This window comes from Leuciscus leuciscus (assembly GCF_965113295.1).
Source record: "Leuciscus leuciscus genome assembly, chromosome: 9".
Lineage (NCBI taxonomy): Eukaryota > Metazoa > Chordata > Actinopteri > Cypriniformes > Leuciscidae > Leuciscus > Leuciscus leuciscus.
Genome location: NC_138733.1, coordinates 44,902,614 through 44,909,026, shown reverse-complemented (window position 1 = coordinate 44,909,026; position 6,413 = coordinate 44,902,614).

The window sequence follows — 6,413 nt, the reverse complement described above, 5'->3', positions numbered from 1 at the left end:
CCTCAGATGTCTTTGTGTTGGACAAGCATAATGCTTAAACCTGGGATCCACAAACTACTTCAGAAGCATACCCTTCACGGTCTGCTTTTGTCCCTTATATGACACACCCAACTCAGATCATAGAGTACTCTAATAATTAGCTTAAGTCACCTATGTAAATAAGGGAGATAACAAGAATGGGTTGAAATCCACTGGCTTAGGCCAAAATCTGCAACTACCTATTGAGGGCCACCTACCTGGCAAAAAAAAAAAAAAAAAAATGCTTTCCATTTCTCCTACCTGACACAGCGTTTAGATGTATCGTCACTGGAGGTTCCCAAAACATTTGAGACACGAGTACTGAGAGTTGCGATCCAAAATGAAATGGTTTGAGATATCCCCTGTGTCCCTGAACAGAAGCCTGCACACCTTTCAGGTTTTGGAAATAATCCTCTAACTTCAAGGGGACCTATTCATGATGTAATCAGCTATTCTCCTGACGTGCTACCTCTTTTAGACTTTGTATACAAAATCATCGAACCAGGGACAGTACCCGGCGCTGTGGCTTAGTTGGTCAAAGCGCCTGTCTAGTAAACAGGAGATCCTGGGTTCGAATCCCAGCAGTGCCTAATCCGTGTCTTCTAGGAGTAGTCATTCAAACTTTTCAGGCGTAAAAGTCTCGGCAGGAAAGACAATCTGGACTTCTCGGTTGCAAATGAAGGCTCTAAAAAGGTTGTTGGTTTTGGGTCACGAATGGTGTCCCTTTGCATAGACGTCTTTGCCAGACTGACATTTTTGCTTAAACCTGGGGTTTTCCAACTTTTTCAGAAGCCAACACAGCACATTTTTCTTGTTTTCCTTATTGGGCACACCCAAGTCAGATCACTGAGTACGTTACTAATCAGTCAATTATTTGATTCACCTGTCTTAAATGAGAGAGATAATAACAAAATTAAAAAAACGATGTGGTGCAGATGCGCTTCAAGGATGCTTTGCAAGCCCCTGGCTTAGGCTGGAAATCTGCTACTACCTATTGATAAAGTCAAGCCTATGGATATTTGTACAAACAAAGTCTTTACGTATATGAAGAATAATACATGGATATCTTTCTGGATTTTGCCCTTTCATATCAGAAGAAAGCTCAGGAAACATTTTAGGCATGAGCATGGAGAGCGTAGAGCCAAAATGAAATGAGTTCAGACATTCCCTTGAGGCCTGAAAGCCCCTCATGTTTTGGAAACAATCCTCTTACCTCTAAGGGACCTCTTTCATGACGTATTCAGCTATTTTCCTGATGCGCTGCCTCTTTTAGACTTGTTTTAGCGACAAATTTCACCCCACTTTTGTAACTGGCGCTGTGGCTTAGCTGGCCAAAGCGCCTGTCTCGTAAACAGGAGATCCTGGGTTCAAATCCCAGCAGTGCCTATGCCACAGGATATGGGTGTGCTTTTTCACATATGAAAGTCTTTGCATGCCGAACAGTGTGCACCTGCACAAAACTGGAAAAACTAAGAAGTGCTGCGCATGCAATACTTCCTTGAAGTGTGTCAGTTTATGGCTCTGTGGTGCAATGGATAGAACTTTGGACTTCTAGGATGCGAATGGGGAAATTCCCTGGTTGTGGTTTTGAGTCCCACCAGAATTGTGAATGGCCTCTTTCGCTCTGATGTCTCTGTGAGTGAGACATATGTTAAAAACTGGGGTCCACAAACTACTTCAGAAGCCTTCCCTTCACATTCTGCTCATCTCCCTTATTGGACACACCCAAGTCAGATCATAGAGTACTCTACTAATTAGCTCAATTCACCTTTTTGAAATAAGGAAGATAACGAAAATGTGTAGCGTCTGGGAGGTTTCGAGAAAGGTTTGAAAACCACTGGCTTAGGCCAAAATCTGCTACTTCCTATTGTTGAGATCAAGCCTCTGGATGTGGGTTCAAAACAGTCTTTACAAATATGAATATATTATTCATGAAAATCTTTCTGGATTTTGTCTTTCAGATCAGCTGAAAGCATAGCAAAAATTGCTTTCCATTTCTCCTAGCTAAGACAGAGTTTAGATGGATTGTAACTGGAGGTTCCAAAAACATTTCAGACGCAAGTATCGAGAGTTGCAGATGTTCCCTCTTTCTTCAACAGAGCCCTGAATGCCCCTCGGGTTTGGGAAATAATCCCCTAACCTCTTTCATGATGTAATCCGCTATTTTCCTGACCTGCTACCTCTTTTAGACTTTTTATACCAACACATTGTAAAAGGTGGCGCTGTGGCTTAGTTGGTCAAAGCGCCTGTCTTGTAAACAGGAGATCCTGGGTTTGAATCCCAGCAGTGCCTATGCCGCAGGATGTGGGCACCGCTCACTTAAACGTTTTACATATGTAAATATTTGCATGCTGAACGGTGTGTATCTGCACAAAACGTGGAAATCTAAGAAGTGATGTGCATGCGATAGCGTCTTAAAGCTAGGCTTTTTGTGGCTCTGTGGCGCAATGGATAGCGCATTGGACTTCTAGGTTGTGAATGGAGGTATTCAAAGGTTGTGGGTTCGAGTCCCACCAGAGTCGTGCATGCCCTCTTTTCCTCAGATGTCTTTGTGTTGGACAAGCATAATGCTTAAACCTGGGATCCACAAACTACTTCAGAAGCATACCCTTCACGGTCTGCTTTTGTCCCTTATTGGACACACCCAACTCAGATCATAGAGTACTCTAATAATTAGCTTAAGTCACCTATGTAAATAAGGGAGATAACAAGAATGGGTTGAAATCCACTGGCTTAGGCCAAAATCTGCAACTACCTTTTGTTGGCCACCTACCTGGCAAAAAACAAAAAAAAAAAAAAAAATGCTTTCCATTTCTCCTAGCTGACACAGCGTGTAGATGTATCGTCACTGGAGGTTCCCAAAACATTTGAGACACGAGTACTGAGAGTTGCGATCCAAAATGAAATGGTTTGAGATATTCCCTTGTGTCCCTGAACAGAAGCCTGCACACCTTTCAGGTTTTGGAAATAATCCTCTAACTTCAAGGGGACCTATTCATGATGTAATCAGCTATTCTCCTGACGTGCTACCTCTTTTAGACTTTGTATACAAAATCATCGAACCAGGGACAGTACCCGGCGCTGTGGCTTAGTTGGTCAAAGCGCCTGTCTAGTAAACAGGAGATCCTGGGTTCGAATCCCAGCAGTGCCTAATCCGTGTCTTGTAGGAGTAGTCATTCAAACTTTTCAGGCGTAAAAGTCTCGGCAGGAAAGACAATCTGGACTTCTCGGTTGCAAATGAAGGCTTTAAAAAGGTTGTTGGTGTTGGGTCACGAATGGTGTCCCTTTGCATAGACGTCTTTGCCAGACTGACATTTTTGCTTAAACCTGGGGTTTTCCAACTTTTTCAGAAGCCAACACAGCACATTTTTCTTGTTTTCCTTATTGGGCACACCCAAGTCAGATCACTGAGTACGTTACTAATCAGTCAATTATTTGATTCACCTGTCTTAAATGAGAGAGATAATAACAAAATTAAAAAAACGATGTGGTGCAGATGCGCTTCAAGGATGCTTTGCAAGCCCCTGGCTTAGGCTGGAAATCTGCTACTACCTATTGATAAAGTCAAGCCTATGGATATTTGTACAAACAAAGTCTTTACGTATATGAAGAATAATACATGGATATCTTTCTGGATTTTGCCCTTTCATATCAGAAGAAAGCTCAGGAAACATTTTAGGCATGAGCATGGAGAGTGTAGAGCCAAAATGAAATGAGTTCAGACATTCCCTTGAGGCCTGAAAGCCCCTCATGTTTTGGAAACAATCCTCTTACCTCTAAGGGACCTCTTTCATGACGTATTCAGCTATTTTCCTGATGCGCTGCCTCTTTTAGACTTGTTTTAGCGACAAATTTCACCCCACTTTTGTAACTGGCGCTGTGGCTTAGCTGGCCAAAGCGCCTGTCTCGTAAACAGGAGATCCTGGGTTCAAATCCCAGCAGTGCCTATGCCACAGGATATGGGTGTGCTTTTTCACATATGAAAGTCTTTGCATGCCGAACAGTGTGCACCTGCACAAAACTGGAAAAACTAAGAAGTGCTGCGCATGCAATACTTCCTTGAAGTGTGTCAGTTTATGGCTCTGTGGTGCAATGGATAGAACTTTGGACTTCTAGGATGCGAATGGGGAAATTCCCTGGTTGTGGTTTTGAGTCCCACCAGAATTGTGAATGGCCTCTTTCGCTCTGATGTCTCTGTGAGTGAGACATATGTTAAAAACTGGGGTCCACAAACTACTTCAGAAGCCTTCCCTTCACATTCTGCTCATCTCCCTTATTGGACACACCCAAGTCAGATCATAGAGTACTCTACTAATTAGCTCAATTCACCTTTTTGAAATAAGGAAGATAACGAAAATGTGTAGCGTCTGGGAGGTTTCGAGAAAGGTTTGAAAACCACTGGCTTAGGCCAAAATCTGCTACTTCCTATTGTTGAGATCAAGCCTCTGGATGTGGGTTCAAAACAGTCTTTACAAATATGAATATATTATTGATGTAAATCTTTCTGGATTTTGTCTTTCAGATCAGCTGAAAGCATAGCAAAAATTGCTTTCCATTTCTCCTAGCTAAGACAGAGTTTAGATGGATTGTAACTGGAGGTTCCAAAAACATTTCAGACGCAAGTATCGAGAGTTGCAGATGTTCCCTCTTTCTTCAACAGAGCCCTGAATGCCCCTCGGGTTTGGGAAATAATCCCCTAACCTCTTTCATGATGTAATCCGCTATTTTCCTGACCTGCTACCTCTTTTAGACTTTTTATACCAACACATTGTAAAAGGTGGCGCTGTGGCTTAGTTGGTCAAAGCGCCTGTCTTGTAAACAGGAGATCCTGGGTTTGAATCCCAGCAGTGCCTATGCCGCAGGATGTGGGCACCGCTCACTTAAACGTTTTACATATGTAAATATTTGCATGCTGAACGGTGTGTATCTGCACAAAACGTGGAAATCTAAGAAGTGATGTGCATGCGATAGCGTCTTAAAGCTAGGCTTTTTGTGGCTCTGTGGCGCAATGGATAGCGCATTGGACTTCTAGGTTGTGAATGGAGGTATTCAAAGGTTGTGGGTTCGAGTCCCACCAGAGTCGTGCATGCCCTCTTTTCCTCAGATGTCTTTGTGTTGGACAAGCATAATGCTTAAACCTGGGATCCACAAACTACTTCAGAAGCATACCCTTCACGGTCTGCTTTTGTCCCTTATTGGACACACCCAACTCAGATCATAGAGTACTCTAATAATTAGCTTAAGTCACCTATGTAAATAAGGGAGATAACAAGAATGGGTTGAAATCCACTGGCTTAGGCCAAAATCTGCAACTACCTTTTGTTGGCCACCTACCTGGCAAAAAAAAAAAAAAAAAAAAAAAAAATGCTTTCCATTTCTCCTAGCTGACACAGCGTGTAGATGTATCGTCACTGGAGGTTCCCAAAACATTTGAGACACGAGTACTGAGAGTTGCGATCCAAAATGAAATGGTTTGAGATATTCCCTTGTGTCCCTGAACAGAAGCCTGCACACCTTTCAGGTTTTGGAAATAATCCTCTAACTTCAAGGGGACCTATTCATGATGTAATCAGCTATTCTCCTGACGTGCTACCTCTTTTAGACTTTGTATACAAAATCATCGAACCAGGGACAGTACTCGGCGCTGTGGCTTAGTTGGTCAAAGCGCCTGTCTAGTAAATAGGAGATCCTGGGTTCGAATCCCAGCAGTGCCTAATCCGTGTCTTCTAGGAGTAGTCATTCAAACTTTTCAGGCGTAAAAGTCTCGGCAGGAAAGACAATCTGGACTTCTCGGTTGCAAATGAAGGCTTTAAAAAGGTTGTTGGTTTTGGGTCACGAATGGTGTCCCTTTGCATAGACGTCTTTGCCAGACTGACATTTTTGCTTAAACCTGGGGTTTTCCAACTTTTTCAGAAGCCAACACAGCACATTTTTCTTGTTTTCCTTATTGGGCACACCCAAGTCAGATCACTGAGTACGTTACTAATCAGTCAATTATTTGATTCACCTGTCTTAAATGAGAGAGATAATAACAAAATTAAAAAAACGATGTTGTGCAGATGCGCTTCAAGGATGCTTTGCAAGCCCCTGGCTTAGGCTGGAAATCTGCTACTACCTATTGATAAAGTCAAGCCTATGGATATTTGTACAAACAAAGTCTTTACGTATATGAAGAATAATACATGGATATCTGTCTGGATTTTGCCCTTTCATATCAGAAGAAAGCTCAGGAAACATTTTAGGCATGAGCATGGAGAGTGTAGAGCCAAAATGAAATGAGTTCAGACATTCCCTTGAGGCCTGAAAGCCCCTCATGTTTTGGAAACAATCCTCTTACCTCTAAGGGACCTCTTTCATGACGTATTCAGCTATTTTCCTGATGCGCTGCCTCTTTT